This window comes from Bos javanicus, chromosome 4 (assembly GCF_032452875.1).
Source record: "Bos javanicus breed banteng chromosome 4, ARS-OSU_banteng_1.0, whole genome shotgun sequence".
NCBI lineage: Eukaryota > Metazoa > Chordata > Mammalia > Artiodactyla > Bovidae > Bos > Bos javanicus.
Window position 1 is genome coordinate 6897338 of NC_083871.1, and position 16800 is coordinate 6914137.

A 16800-nucleotide genomic window follows, 5' to 3' on the forward strand; every position below is an offset into this window, starting at 1 on the left:
GGAACAACAGACTGGTTCCAAATAGGAAAAGGAGTACGTCAAGGCTATATATTGTCACCCTGTTTATCATCATGAGAAATGCTGGACTGGAAGAAACACAAGCTGGAATCAAGACTGCCAGGAGAAATATCAATAACCTCAGATATGCAGATGACACCACCCTTATGGCAGAAAGTGAAGAGGAACTCAAAAGCCTCTTGATGAAAGTGAAAGTGGAGAGTGAAAAAGTTGGCTTAAAGCTCAACATTCAGAAAACGAAGATCATGGCATCCGGTCCCACCACTTCATGGGAAATAGATGGGGAAACAGTGGAAACAGTGCCAGACTTTATTTTTCTGGGCTCCAAAATCACTGCAGGTGGTGACTGCAGCCATGAAATTAAAAGACGCTTAGTCCTTGGAAGGAAAGTTATGACCAATCTAGATAGCAAATTCAAAAGCAGAGACATCATGTATGAAACGAGTCACCAGTCCAGGTTGGATGCACGGTACTGGATGCTTAGGGCTGGTGCACTGGAACGACCCAGAGGGAGGGTAGGGGAGGGAGGAGGGAGGAGGGTTCAGGATGGGGAATGCGGGTATACCTGTGGTGGATTCATTTCGATATTTGGCAAAACTAATACAATATTGTAAAGTTTAAAAATAAAATAAAATTAAAAAAAAAAAAAGCAGAGACATTACTTTGCCAACAAACGTTCATCTAGTCAAGGTTATGATTTTTCCTGTGGTCATGTATGGATGTGAGAGTTGGACTGTGAAGAAGGCTGAGCACCAAAGAATTGATGCTTTTGAAATGTGGTGTTGGAGAAGACTTTTGAGAGTCCCTTGGACTGCAAGGAGATCCAACCAGTCCACTGTGAAGGAGATCAGCCCTGGGATTTCTTTGGAAGGACTAATGCTAAAGCTGAAACTCCAGTACTTTGGCCACCTCATGCGAAGAGTTGACTCATTGGAAAAGACTCTGATGCTGGGAGGGGTTGGGGGCAGGAGGAGAAGGGACGACAGAGGATGAGATGGCTGGATGGCATCACTGACTCCATGGACGTGAGTCTGAGTGAACTCCAGGAGTTGGTGATGGACAGGGAGGCCCGGTGTGCTGCGATTCATGGGGTCGCAAAGAGTCGGACATGACTGAGCAACTGATCTCATCTGATCTGAGGTTGGTCATAACTTTTCTTCCAAGGAGTAAGCGTCTTAATTTCATGGCTGCAGTCACCATCTGCAGTGATTTTAGAGCCCAGTGTTTGCAGCAGTTTTATTCCTAGTTGCCAAAGCTTGGGAGCAACCATGATTTCCTTCAGTGGGTGATGGATAAATAAACTGTGGTGCATTAAGATGATAGAATATTATTCAGTGATAAAAAAAAGAAATGATTTATCAAGCCACAGAAATACAGTGTGAGGAATCTTAAATACATACGACTAAATGAAGGAAGTCAATCTGAAAAGGCTGCACACTGTTTGATTCCAATAATATGACATCCAAAATAGGCAAAACTATGGGGACAATAAGAATATTAGTGGTTGCCAGGGGTTGGGGACACCTGGCCGACAGAGGTTGAGACGGTTGGATGGTATCACTGACTCGATGGACAAGAATTTGAGTAAGTGATGGACAGGGAAGTCTGGCATGCTGCAGTCCATGAGATTGCAAACAGTTGGACATGACTGAACAACTGACCTGACTGAGGGGTTGGGGGAGGGATAAACAAGCAGATCAGAGAAAAGTACAACGATTCTGTATAGTACTATAATGGTGGATACATGTTATTATCTGTTTGTAAAAACCGTAATGTAAGTGAACCATACATTACGGTTCCGTGCATTACATATGTTATAAAAGAGTGAACGTTAATTTAAACTGTAGGCTTCAGCTAATGTTAATGTACATATTGACTCATCACTCCTAGCAAATATGCCACATGATGCAAGATGTTGCTGGAGGAAATCATATGTGTGGGGTGAGTGTAAGGTACCTGCAAGCTCTATGGACTTTCTGTATTTTCCCCTAAAATTTTCTGCTAACCTAAATTTGTCCTAAAAATAAAGTTTATTAGTTAAGACCCTAAAGAAAAAAATGTGTGTAAAACACTCACATGTTGGCAATATCCAGTAATGTGGCCCCTTTAGGTGAATAAAATGTCTTCGTCACTGACCTCTGATGCCCTCACCTGGCATGGGTGAGTTCTCCATATGCTGTCTCCCTGTCTGCTTGGCCAGCTCTGCCTCAGGACCCCTTGGAGATAAATACCCTGAGAGTGACAGAAAGATGTCAGTCACTTGTAGGGAGTCCTGAAACGTGTAGGCACAGCACGGCCACGTGAGAATCTTCTTGTGACCGTTTACTGGTTTGTCTTTCTGGGTCCCCTGGAGCGCACATCCTGCTTGCACAGGGAACTTGACTGTTTAGCATTTCAGTATGAAAAGTTGCTTTGAGCCCTGGCTCCCAGGGTGCTATCATTCTGACTCGTATCACTGGTTTCTGTCCAATAAAAATGGTGCAGATAAAGGTGACAAATACTGCCTTCATCTGAAATGCTCTATTTTGTCACCCAGCGGAGGGAAAGATAAGGACATTATTAAAGGCAACGAAGAGGATTTAGCGTCAATCCATTCAACCCACAGATCATCTGCTCCCACCTCCAGGAACCAGGAGAAAAGACCCAAGAAAAATAAATGATATTAAGTCACCTTCAGCAGTGCTATGGAATGGAAAATGGTTGTCCCATCTGTGGGCTATACATTTTGCAAGTTTCTATTATTTTTTATTCTATTGGGGAGTTGGCATGAGATCTGGTTTTCAAATTAGATTCCCATTCACCAAAGCTTCAGGGTGTCAAGATATGGGGGTAATTGGAGAGATGAGGATACTCTGAAGGCTCAGCTCAGAGCAGTCTGGGCTGTAGAGAATGACCTCCATGCTCCCTTTCTTTTTTAACACATGCACACCTACATCAGAACAGCAGAGGAGGCTGGAGGTCAGATACACAGCAGCAGGGGGAGTCACAAAGCCCTTTAAGAAAATTGTGTGCCTATAAGGCATTCCCCATAACCAGGTCTCAAGACTCTTGGCTTATTTATTTACTCCGTGTCATCATTTACCTGGGCAATGGGAGTATCCACTGTGGACATGATTGTCAAAGAGACTGAACTAGACAAGTTGCTCCCATCTCTTCCTTTCACAGGGGTCTTTATGACCAAAAGGTTTAATGAATCACAGGCCAGGGCTTTAATACCTCACTCCTCGGTGGGACATGTTGATGGAAAAACAGCTCAGAGCTGAGCTCACAGTATAAGCTAACAAGGCTGCCTGCTAACCCGCCCTGGAAAAGTGAAGGCTGGACCAGTTTCTCTGATGGTAGCCAGAAACACCTTCAAAATCAGGGCATCAAGAGTGCACTTCATGTGTAAAAAAGACACAGATGTAGAGAACAAAGTTCATTTCATTTCAGTTCAGTTCAGTCGCTCAGTCATGTCCGACTCTGCAACCCCATAGACTGCAGCATGCCAGGCTTCCCTGTCCATCACCAAATCCCCGAGCTTACTCAAACTCATGTCCGTCGAGTTGGTGATGCCATCCAACCATCTCATCCTCTGTTGTCCCCTTCTCCTCCCGCCTTCAATCTTTCACAGCATCAGGGTCCTTTCAAATGAGTCAGTTCTTTGCATCAGGTGGCCAAAGTATTGGAGTTTCAGCTTCAGCATCAGCTCTTCCAATGAATATTCAAGACTGATTTCCTTTAGGATGGACTGGTTGGATCTCCTTGCAGTCCAAGGGACTCTCAAGAGTCTTCAACACCACAGTTCAAAAGTATCAATTCTTCAGTGCTCAGCTTTCTTTATAGTCCAACTCTAAAAAAGCAGAGACATTACTTTGCCAACAAGGGTCCATCTAGTCAAGGCTATGGTTTTTCCAGCAGTCATATATGTATGTGTGAGTTGAACTATAAAGAAAGAGAACAAACTTATGGATACCAAAGAGGGAGAGAGGAGTTGGATTTCAAGGATACAGTGATGGATACTGTGATGGACTGAATTGGGTCCCCTCTAAATTCAGCTGACTGTTGTAACCATAACCTCCTATGAGATGATATTTGGAAATGAGAGCTTTGGGAGTTTATCCAGTTTGGATGAGGTTACAAGGGTGGGTCCCTCATGGCGGATTCAGTGGGCTTATGTGAAGGACACTGAAGACCCCAGCTTCCTCTCCTTTTCTCTCCATTTTATGAGGACACAACTGAACTGTGGCTCTTAGCTTCCCAGAAGGCTAACTGTCACCAGGAGCCAAACTGGAAGGTACCTTGATCTTGGACTCCAGCCTCCAGAACTATACCCTGTCTGTGGTACTTGTAGCCTGAGCAGACAAACACAGGGATGAGTTGGCAGCCTCAAGAGCAGCTCTCATGTTTTTGCTAAATACTGTGGGTCAGAGACATGAGCCAGACAGCCATGCAGAAGGATCTACCTCCTAGCTAAGTTCAGGCCAGTGGTTGGAAAATCAACTCAGAGGCAGAATTGTCTGAACAGCTCCACTCCCACGGCAATGCCTTCCCTATGTCCCAAGGTGTACAGCCCTCTTGCCCTTTCTAGGTATTCCTGAGAATCAGCAGGTGGAACTGGGCATGTGGGCTCAGAGATCAGCTACCAGGGAGCAGCATGAAGCCTCTGAATGGCACTCACGCCCTGAACATGGAAATGGTGCTGGGTCCCCAGGGCCTCTTGGTGAGGCCAAAGGCTGCTTGCATGGGTGGTGACTCTAGTGCCAGAGGATGTGCAGGAGGGACCCAGAGGTGGCCACTGGCAGAGGGCTCTGACCAAGCCAGAGCTCAGCTCTCCATTCATTTACCTATATAAGGAATCCATCATCCCTTGAGGAGAATCAACATCTCAACAGAAGCAGACCAGGCTCATGATGTGGAAAGGATCTGACCCAGAAGACAGTAAAGAACATAGGAAACCATTACCTTCAATGAGATTCAGACAAGATGATATCTAGAGGATAAGAATAAGAAGTTCTGAAGAATGAAAAAAAAAAAAAAACTAGAAAATTGAAAGCAAGAGGGAATTCTTGGTCTTCTGACATGCAATTAATAAAACTATAAAATTAGGGCTGAGTGAATTTTGTAGAAATAATGATTTAGAAAAATGTTCATTAGATGACAGCCCAGGGGCCAAATTCAGAGCGAATTTTCATGAATCCCTCAAGCACATGTGGCTAAAATTCAGAAAATGGTGATATTTGGGGGCTGGTATCTGAAAAGTGCTCGGAAATGAGAGAACAGGGCAAATGAAAGAGAAATGGTGACTAAAAATATGGAGACAGCTTCCCATCAGAAGGGCTCACTTAAGGCCATTCAGAACACTGCAGAGAGATATACATGGACAGATCTTAAATCAGGTTCAATTTCAGAATTTAAAAATAGAGGAAAAACCCACAAGAGTCTGACTGAAAAAAAATTTGAACAAGTCAACAGGTTAGGGTATGAAAACAAGTCAGAATATCACCAGCCTTGCCATTCTTAGCACTAAATGCTTGAAGACGAAAGATCAGTGCTTTCACTTTTCTAAGAGTAAGAAGATTAAAATCCTTACATTCCACATACCCTCAAATTATTATTCACCAGGGAGGTCAAAAGATGATATTTTAGGAGTAGCAAAGACTCAAAGCTATCAGAGTCCATTTACTATTTCTGACATCATTAAGCAAATATTTCAGATAAGGATGAAATCAAGAGAGGTGGGAAGTGCACTCAGGACACATTGGTTATTGAGGAAGAAATAGTAAAGCATAAGGGATTCAAGTAATTGTGATGCATGTTTCCAAGGCGACAGAATGGAGGCAGTGTGGACATAGGCATGATTTAGCTGTAGATTAAACTGTCTTCTTTTTTTTTTTTCAAATATGAAAAGTTTTATTTAAGCAAAAAAAAAAAAAATTTCTACTGCAGAACAGTTTTAAAAGGCTAACAGGATCATTTCTATATTCATTCTGAAAACTAGTATAGTAAGAAAGGTAATTTAAGATTTCTTAAAAAGTTCTCATTAGCCATTATTTATCGTATATTCCATAACATTGATATCAAGTTATTAGAGACTCACAAGCTAATATGGCATAACTTGACAGTTTTGCTAGTTAACTATGATTTTTATTTTAACTGCAGATACTATCAGTTCAAAGCTAGTACTATCCATCCTATTGGTTATCATCAAGGATCTAAAGAGAGTTAAATTCGTCAAGCTAGAGAAACACTGTCATATTAACACTCTTTAAATACTCCAGGAAAAAATGATTTAATTGTTACAATTTTTAACTTTAGGCTCTAACACAAGAAAACAAACTAATCTGAAATACATTTTCACAGGTAAAACACTACCTGGTATTCCGATATAAAAAATCTATTAAATATGTGGATATAACACTTTTTTATCTACCTTTACCATTCCCTTCAACTTCTTTGGCCTTCATAAATTCAATGTGAGCTGTGATTTCTTTTTAAATAAACACTTTCAATGACATTATTCTCTTTAGAAAAATCAGTTAAGCTGTAGCATATAATAATTAACCTCAGTCTTTCCCTTTTACTGCTGTAGTATATAGCCTAATTAGAAAGAGAGAGAGAGAGAGAGACAAAGGAAACTGACCCCAAAAGGATGTTTCAAAAACACCCCAAAGGATGTTTCTGAGATGATACTGTCTTAACCTTTTGAATACAGATCTCTTGACCTGAGTTAATCATGAGGATGAGAGGAAAGGAACCCCTTTAGCTCCTTGGTTGTATTCCTTTGACATATTTCTAGTAACTCTTGAAAGAGGGAAAACTATCTGAAATGTTGACTTCAGCAAACATATTTTAAACTGTCTTCTAAGGAGCTCTGTGGAATGACTGTGCTCTGCTGACATCTGCCACGTGCATCTTCTCTGGGTGCAAAGTCCTGGCAAAGCTGAGGGAAGTGTTATTTGAGAGCTCCTAGAAAGTTCATCTACTTTACTCTCTCCAGTAAATGGCCCACATTCCATCTTTTGTCCTTGGTGTATGACCACTTCTTGGGGCTTTACTTTCACTTTTATGTGGTTCACAGATGCTGACCCATCACTCCGATGCCAGGGCGTTGTTGATTCCAGTTATTCTTCTCAACTGATCTCCTGTCCACAGCTTCCTTAATGATCGCTTTTATTAGGTAAGGTTCACAAAAACAAAAGGAGGCAGTTTGCACCTGTCTTGGTAAATGTCATGTTGATAGAGATGATTTATTACAAAAATTTCCAATGGGCATGTCCCCTATCTGGGAAATGCATCACCCAGTTCTGACCAATTAAACTCTAGTTAAAACTAATTAGTTGACAAAGAGTTACCCTGGGTCCCCATGTACAAATGGTATGCTCCATGCTTGGGTGGCAAGATGGAGCATGGATGATGTCAACAAACGTTTATCTGTGGAAGGCTTGGTGTGTGTCATTATTAGCTATACACATTTACTTACATTGTCTTATTTAGACTTTAAAACATTTTACTACTTGAATTTTCTCAATAAGAACATAAAGACATGACAAATGAACTTATTTACAAAACCAAATAGACTTACAGACATAGAAAACAAAGATGGTTGCCAAAGGGGAAAGTAGGGGAGGGATTAATAAGGAGTTTGGGACTAACTTATATACACTACTGTATATAAACTGGGTAATAAACAGGGATCTACTATAAAGAGCAGGGAACTACGTCTAGAATTTTGTAATAACTTGTAAGGGAAAACCATTACTAGGAACAAAGCTAGTAAGAGGTGATGGAATTCCAGCTGAGCTATTTCAAATCCTAAAAGTTGATTCTGTTAAAGGACTGCACTCAGTATGCCAGCAAATTTGGAAAACTCATCAGTGGCCACAGGACTGGAAAAGGTCCGTTTTCATTCCAATCCTAAAGAAGGGCAATGCCAAAGAACGCTCAAACTACCTCAAAATTGCACTCACTTCACATGCTAGCAAGGTAATGCTCAAAATGTTTCAAGCTAGGCTTCAACAGTATGTGAATGGATAAATTCCAAATGTAAAAGCTGCATTTAGAAAAGGCAGAGGAACCAGAGATCAAATTACCATCTGTTGGATCATAGAAAAAGCAAGAAAATTCCAGAAAATATCTGCTTCTGCTACACTAACTACACTAAAGTCTTTGACTGTGTGGATCACAACAAACTGAAAAATTCTTAGAGATGGAATATCAGACCACCTTACCTGGCTCCTGAGGAACCTGTATGCAGGTCAAGAAGCAACAGTTAGAACCAGACATGAAACAATGGACTGGTTCCAAATTTGGAAAGGAGCATGTCAAGTATGTGTATCATCACCCTGCTTATTTAACTTATATGCAGAGTGCATCATGCAAAATGCCAGGCTGAATGAAGCACAAGCTGGAATCAAGATTGCTGAGAGAAATATCGATAACCTTAGATATGCAGATGACACCTCCTTAATGGCAGAAAGTGAAGAGGAACTAAAGAGACTCTTGATGAAGGTGAAAGAGCAGAGTGAAAAAGCTGGCTTAGAACTCAGCATTCAAAAAACGAAGATCATGGCATCCAGTCGCATCATTTCATGGCAAATATATGGAGAAAATATGCAAACAGTGACAGCGTTTATTTTCTTGGGCTCGAAAAATCACCACAAATGGTGACTGTAGCTTTGAAATACAAAGATGCTTGTTCCTTGGAATAAAAGCTATGGCAAACCTCAGTTCAGTTCAGTTGCTCAGTCGTGTCCGACTCTTTGTGACCCCATGAACTGCAGCACGCCAGGCCTCCCTGTCCATCACCATCTTCCAGAGTTCACTCAAACTCACGTCCATTGAGTCGGTGATGCCATCCATCCACCTCATCTTCTGTTGTCCCCTTCTCCTCCTGCCCCCAATCCCTCCCAGCATCAGAGTCTTTTCCAATGAGTCAACTCTTTGCATGAGGTGACCAAAGTACTGGAGTTTCAGCTTTAGCATCATTCCTTCCAAAGAAATCCCAGGGCTGATCTCCTTCAGAATGGACTGGTTGGATCTCCTTGCAGTCCAAGGGACTCTCAAGAGTCTTCTCCAACACCACAGTTCAAAAGCATCAATTCTTCTGCACTCAGCTTTCTTCACAGTCCAACTCTCACATCCATACATGACCACAGGAAAAACCATAGCCTTGACTAGATGTATCTTTGTTGACAAAGTGATGTCTCTGCTTTTGAATATGCTATCTAGGTTGGTCATAACTTTTCTTCCAAGGAGTAAGCATCTTTTAATTTCATGGCTGCAGTCACCATCTGTAGTGATTTTGGAGCCCCCCAAAATAAAGTCTGACACTGTTTCTACTGTTTCCCCATCTATTTCCCATGAAGTGATGGGACCAGATGCCATGATCTTCATTTTCTGAATGCTGAGTTTTAAGCCAACTTTTTCACTCTCCTCTTTTACTTTCAATAAAAGGCCTTTTAGTTCCTCTTCACTTTCTGCCACACGGGTGGTGTCATCTGCATATCTGAGGTTATTGGTATTTCTCCTGGCAATCTTGATTCCAGCTTGTGCTTCTTCCAGTCCAGCATTTCTCATGATGTACTCTGCATAGAAGTTAAATAAGCAGGGTGACAATATACAGCCTTGACATACTCCTTTTCCTATTTGGAACCAGTTTGCTGTTCCATGTCCAGTTCTAACTGTTGCTTCCTGACCTGCATACAAATTTCTCAAGGGGCAGGTCAGGTGCTCTGGTATTCCCATCTGTTTCGGAATTTTCCACAGTTTATTGTGATCCACACAGTCAAAGGCTTTGGCATAGTCAATAAAGGAGAAATAGATGTTTTTCTGGAACTCTCTTGCTTTTTCCATGATCCAGCGGATGTTGGCAATTTGATCTCTGGTTCCTCTGCCTTTTCTAAAACCAGCTTGAACATCTGGAAGTTCACAGTTCATGTATTTCTGAAGCCCGGCTTGGAGAATTTTGAGCATTACTTTACTAGCGTGTGAGATGAGTGCAATTGTGCGGTAGTTTGAGCATTCTTTGGCATTGCCTTTCTTTGGGATAGGAATGAAAACGGACCTTTTCCAGTCCTGTGGCCACTGCTGAGTTTTCCAAATTTGCTGGCATATTGAGTGCAGCACTTTCACAGCATCATCTTTCAGGATTTGAAATAGCTCCACTGGAATTCCATCACCTCCACTAGCTTTGTTTGTAGTGATGCTTTCTAAGGCCCACTTGACTTCACATTCCAGGATGTCTGGCTCTAGGTGAGTGATCATACCATCATGATTATCTTGGTCATGAAGATGTTTTTTGTACAGTTCTTCTGTGTATTCTTGCCACCTCTTCTGATCATGAGCTCCTTATTGCCAAATTCAGACTTAAATTGAAGAAAGTAGGGAAAACCACTAAACCATTCAGGTATGACTGAAATCAAATCGCTTATGATTATACAGTGAAAGTGAGAAATAGATTTAAGGGACTAGATCTGATAGATAGAGTGCCTGATGAACTATGGACAGAGGCTCATGACATTGTACAGGAGACAGGGATCAAGACCATTCCCATGGAAAAGAAATGAAAAAAAGCAAAATGGCTGTCTGGAGAGGCTTAAAAATAGCTGTGAAAAGAAGAGAAGCAAAAAGCAAAGGAGAAAATGAAAGATATAAGCATCTGAATGCAGAGTTCCAAAGAATAGCAAGAAGAGATAAGAAAGCCTTCCTCAGCGATCCACAGGGATCAAGACCATTCCCATGGAAAAGAAATGAAAAAAAAGCAAAATGCCTGTCTGGAGAGGCTTAAAAATAGCTGTGAAAAGAAGAGAAGAGAAAAGCAAAGGAGAAAATGAAAGATATAAGCATCTGAATGCAGAGTTCCAAAGAATAGCAAGAAGAGATAAGAAAGCCTTCCTCAGCGATGCAAAGAAATAGAGGAAAACAACAGAATGGGAAAGACTAGAGATCTCTTCAAAAAAATTAGAGATACCAAAGAAACATTTCATGCAAAGATGGTCTCGATAAAGGACAGAAATGGTATGGACCTAACAGAAGCAGAAGATGGCAAACCTAGATAGTGTGTTAAAAAGCAGAGGCACCACTTCACTGAGAAAAATCTGTATAGTCAAAGCTATGGTCTTTCCAGTAGTCATGTATGGATGTGAGAGATGGACCATAAAGAAGACTGAGCACTAGAGAATTGATGCTTTCAAACTGTGGTGCTGGAGAAGACTCTTGAGAGTCCCTTGGACTGCAAGGTGATCAAACCAGTCAATCCTAAAGGAAATAAACCCTGAATACTCATTGGAAGGTCTAATGCTGAAGTTGAAGCTCCAGTACTTTGGCCACATGGTGTGAAGTGCAGACTTATTGGAAAAGAATCTGATGCTGAGAAAGATTTAGGGCAAAAGGAGAAGAGAGCGTCAGAGGTTGAGATGGTTGGATGACATCACAGACTCAGTGGACATGAACTTGGGCAAACTCTGGGAGATAGTGAGGGACAGGGAGGCCTGGCGCGCTGCAGTTCATGGGGTAGCAAAGAGTTGAGTTAGCCATGTTAGTTAGTTCATGAGTTAGTCCATGTTAGTTCATGAGTTAGTTAGTTAGTTCATGGGTTAGTTCATGCGTTAGTTCATGTCATTGACTGAACATTAATGAATATACACCTGTGTTGTGCTTAGTCGCTGTGTCATATCCAACTCCTTGCAACCCATGGACTGTAGCCCACCAGGCTCCTCTGTCCATGTGGATTTTCTAGGCAAGAATCCTGTAGTGGATTGCTATTTCCTCCTCCAGGGGATCTTCCCAACCCAGAAATCAAATCCAGGTCTCCCAAATTGCAGGCCAATTCTTTACCATCTCATCCACCAGGGAAGTCCCAAATATACATAGGCTCATAAATGTCTGTATATATCACTAAATCATTTTTCTGTAAACCTGGAACTAACACAGTATTGTAAAGCAACTCTCTTCAGTAGAAAGAAAGAAGAAAGAGAACGTGAGCTCACGAGACTCCTCCCTCCCTGGAACTTTCCCACATACTTTCAAGCATTAGAGAAGAAAACATCTGGATACTGATCTTGACTCTATTCCAACATGTGGGTACAGTCTTGAGTGGCAACATGGTTATTTCTCTCCTCCAAGTTCTTTTCAGGGATTATAGCCTGAACCTCCCTACCAGCTATTTCTTATCTCACAAGTGAGTGTAAGCATCCATATCCACAGAGGATAGTCTAGAATATTCCACACACCTGTTTCTCCAGGTGCTCCAAGCTGACTGTTGGCTGCAGGCAGAGCAGCAACAGATTTGTGAGACTCACGAGCTGCACCCTTTGCCAACTTGCATTGTCCTACCTGCAGGCTTGCTTGTATTATAGGTTGTCTGTGACTCCTGTAAGTGAGGAGCTGTCTGGAACTTCCTGCCACTTTCTCAACTGGGGTTTTGTTGAGTTCTCTGTTTACTACATCACATAGGTGCCACAATGGAGCTGCAAGCAGGTAAGTGGAGGTCAATGTCTAGAAGCCAGTGGTATGCAGAGATGAGGAAGCATGGAGACCTTTGGGGAAGAGGTGGTGGTAAGGGGAGGTGGGGCCATGACCCTGAAGAAAGATGGTTGCTGGAGAGAAATCAAGGGATGCAACTGGTCAACGAGGGCAGTAGGAAGGCTTGGGCCCTGAAATTGGTACCAGATTGAAGTGGCAAGAAATGCATGAGTTTTTAAATCCAAAAGCCTGACTTCAACCCAAGGTCCTTGAGTTTTCTGAGCTTCAGCTTTTCTCTATCACATGGGGATAAAATTCCAACACACACAATTGTCTTGAGGATTAAATAAAATGATGCAGAGGAGGCAGCTAGGATGACCATACAGCTCAAAAACAAGATGAACACGTTAAAAAAAAAAAAAAAACAAAAACCATTAACCAGTCAAAAAAAAAAAAAAAAAAACAAGATGAAAAAACTACAAGCTTTACCACCTGATAGTGTGGGTCAGAGCAGAAGCTCTGAACACATGTCTGGCTTCACAGAGTCTCCAGTTACTGCTTTCTCTTGGCATGTAAGGATGTATATAGAGCCTGACAACTGTAGCAGTATCCGAAAGTGATCCCAGGTGGGGAGAAATGGCTGTAGGGCCAGCCCTTCCATATCCCTCCCCCAGTGCATTATCCTCCCTGGTATACTCTTACATGGGCTCAGTTTGGAACAGCAGCTGTACAGCCCATCTCTCAGATGGCAAAACAGGCTAGTTCTCAGAGAAATGTCTGTGCCTAGTGAAATAATTCCCATGGGGAAAAACAAACAAACAAAAAATATTTGGAGATAATGAAATAAATTCTGATGCCAGTAACATTTCATTGGAGCTCTTTTATTTATTAAAATTCTTCCTCTGCTTGGTTTCTTGCTACATTTATGCTTTACCTAAATCTTCTTTCATAAGCTGCTATCTGGAAAGAGACATCCCTTTAAATAATTGAATTCTTCTGCTGTAGCCCAGTTTCCATTTATTGCTTTGGAAACCTGACTCTATTAATTCTCTTCCAGAATGAAAATAATTAGTTGGTCTGATTTTCTTTAATTTTATGAGCTATAGTTCTAAAAAGAGACCACATACTAAAAAACATCATACTTTAGGAGTGTGATCTTAGCTTTATGTCCCCAAGGAAGGAAAGGAGATTTAGTTTAGTATTTGCTTTCTATGTAAGAGGAACCATGTAGGTAATTTCACACACATGATCTTTTTTTTTTTTAATTTTATTTTATTTTTAAACTTTACAATATTGTATTAGTTTTGCCAAATATCAACATGAATCCACCACAGGTATACCCGCGTTCCCCATCCTGAACCCTCCACCCTCCTCCCTCCCCTCCCCTCCCTCTGGGTCATCCCAGTGCACCAGCCCCAAGCATCCAGTGCCGTGCATTGAACCTGGACTGGCGACTCGTTTCATACATGATATTATACATGTTTCAATGCTATTTTCCCAAATCTCCCCACCCTCTCCCTCTCCCACAGAGTCCATAAGACTTAAATTTTGGGTCACAGTCTCTCTGAAGCAATGATTATTGTTTTTCTTCTCTACATGAAAAAGCAGATTCATAAAAGCCAAAATATTAGGATATTGGAAGAGCTAAGGTTTGAAGATCAATCTATTTGATTTTCAAAGATGTTCATGTCTGTTTAGAGCTGTCAAAACCAAATAAATACAAGGTCCTGTGATGTTATGAAAAATTTAAACACATTTCTGGGAAGCATGTTTTCATCGTGGGGCTCTATGGCCTTTGCAAAAACTGAAAACTTGACTCTCTGCCTTCCAGACACTGCTTTTTTAAAAATTTATTGCATTTATTTTCACATGGTCAGCAGAATAGAAGGCTCAATGAAAGGTTTTATGAAATGCCATAATCACTTTGGGGATCTGAGATACTGGGACTTGAATTCCCATCTTCCTAGATGCCCAAATGAGGTGGAATGAGGTCAGGGGTTGAACAGAGTTGGGAAGGGGCAGTCTCCAATGGGAGAGCTTGCCCATTCTGACTACATTGTAAGTAAGGAAAGAGGTCTGTATATTTGCATGTACATATGTATATATGAGGACTTCCCAGGTAGCACTAGTGGTAAAGAACCTGCCTGCCAATGCAGGGGACAGAAGAAATGAGGGTTTGATCTCTGGGTCAGGAACATCCCCTGGAGGAGGGCTTGGCAACCCAACTCCAGAATTCTTGCCTGAGCTCCCCAGAGCTCCCCATAGACAGAGGAGCCTGGCAGACTATAGTCCGCAGGGTCACAAAGAGTTGGACATGACTGACATGACTTAGCACAGCACACATGTATATATTAAAACTCCACTCTGTTGGTATGAAGACCAGATACACTCAAAAGCAAAAGTTTGTGTGTGGAGGATCTAAATGCAAATTTGGGGAAAATGGACAGAAAATAAGGGTTTTCATTACATGTCAGGAGACATTTTCCCCAGATCCTTTATCACTACCTTGCTCCTTTTTGCATGGAGGGTCAGAGAGGATGTTCATCTTCAAACTCAAGGGTGTTTAACTCAAAACTTACTCACCAGCATTCCACTGAGACAAGCACTTTGTCTTTGGAGACTTTTCCAACCTTAGAAACGGAGCTGAGGGTTGTTAATAAAATAGTTGGGAGCCCAGCCCTCTCGTGGCTTCCTGTGGTGGTTGTTCATGGAGACTCAATTTCTGTGCTGGGTAACTTTTCTATCCAGGAAGAGGTGGTCAAGGGAGGAGGGTGGGGGGTTTTTGAGTCATGATCCTGCTGCTCTGGATTGTGACTTGAGGTCCTTCTCCAGTGCATCACATTACTGACTACTTGTTGCTATTCACTCTCTCAGTCCTGTCTGGCTCTTTTTGACCCCATGAACTGCAGCACGTCAGGCTTTCCTGTCCTTCACTATCTTTCCAGAGCTTGCTCAAACTCATGTCTATTGAGTCAGTGATGCCATCCAACCATCTTATTCTCTGTCACACCCTTGTCCTCCTGCCCTAAATCAGGGCAGCATCAGGGTCTTTTCCAATGAGTTAGCTCTTCACATCAGGTGCCCAAAGTATTGGAGGTGTAGCTTCAGCATCAGTCCTTCTAATGAATATTCAGGGTTGATTTCCTTTAGGATTGATTGGCTTGATCTCCTTGCTGTCCAAGGGGCTCTCAAGAGTCTTGTTCAACACCACAGTTTGAAGGCATCTATTCTTTGGTGCTCAGCCTTCTTTATGGTCCAACTCTCACATCCATACATGACTACTAGAAAAACCATAGCTTTGACTAGATGGACAAAGTAGTGTCTCTGCTTTTTAATATGCTTCCTAGGTTTGTCATTGCTTTCCTTCCAAGGAACAAGCATCTTTTAATTTCATGGCTGTAGTCACTATTGGCAGTGATTTTGGAGCCCAAGAAAATAAAGGCTGTCACTGTTTCCATTGTTTCCCCATCTATTTTCTATGAAGTGATGGGACTGGATGCCATGATCTTCATTTTCTGAATGTTGAGTTTTAAGCCAGCTTTTTCACTTTCCTCTTTCACGTTCATCAAGAGGCTCTTTAATTCCTCTTCACTTTCTGCCATCAGGGTGGTGTCATCTGCGTATCTGAGGTCATTGACATTTCTCCCAGCAATCTTGATTCCAGCTTGTGCTTCATCCAGCCCAACATTTTGCACGATTACTCTGCATATAAGTGAAATAAGTGTTGTGGTACTTCTTTCCCAATTTGGAACCAGTTTGTTATTCCATGTCTGGTTCTAACTGTTACTTCTTGAGGTGCATACAGGTTTATCAGGAGGCAAGTCAGGTGGTCTGGTATTCCCATCTCTTGAAGAATCACAGTTTGTTGTGATCCACACAGTAAAAGGCTTTAACATAGTCAATGAAGCAGAAGTAGGTGTTTTTCTGAATTCGCTTGCTTTTTCTATGATCCAGTGGATGTTAGCAATTTGATCTCTGCTTCCTCTGTCTTTTCTAAATCCTGTTTGTACGTCAAAAGTTCTTGGTTCACATAGGACTTGAAGGATTTTGAGCATTACCTTGCTTGCGTGTGAAATGAGTGCAACTGTGTGGTAGTTTGAACCTTCTTTGGCATTCCCCTTCTTTGGGATTGTAATGAAAACTTACCTTTTCCAGTTCTGTGGCCACTGCTGAGATTTCCAAATTTGCTGACATATTGAGTGTAGAACATTAAGATCATATCTTTTAGGATTTGAAATAGCTCAGCTGGAATTCCATCACCTCCACTAGCTTTGTTTGTAGTGTTGCTTCCTAAGGCCCACTTGACTTCACACTCCAGGATGTCTGTCTCTAGGTGAG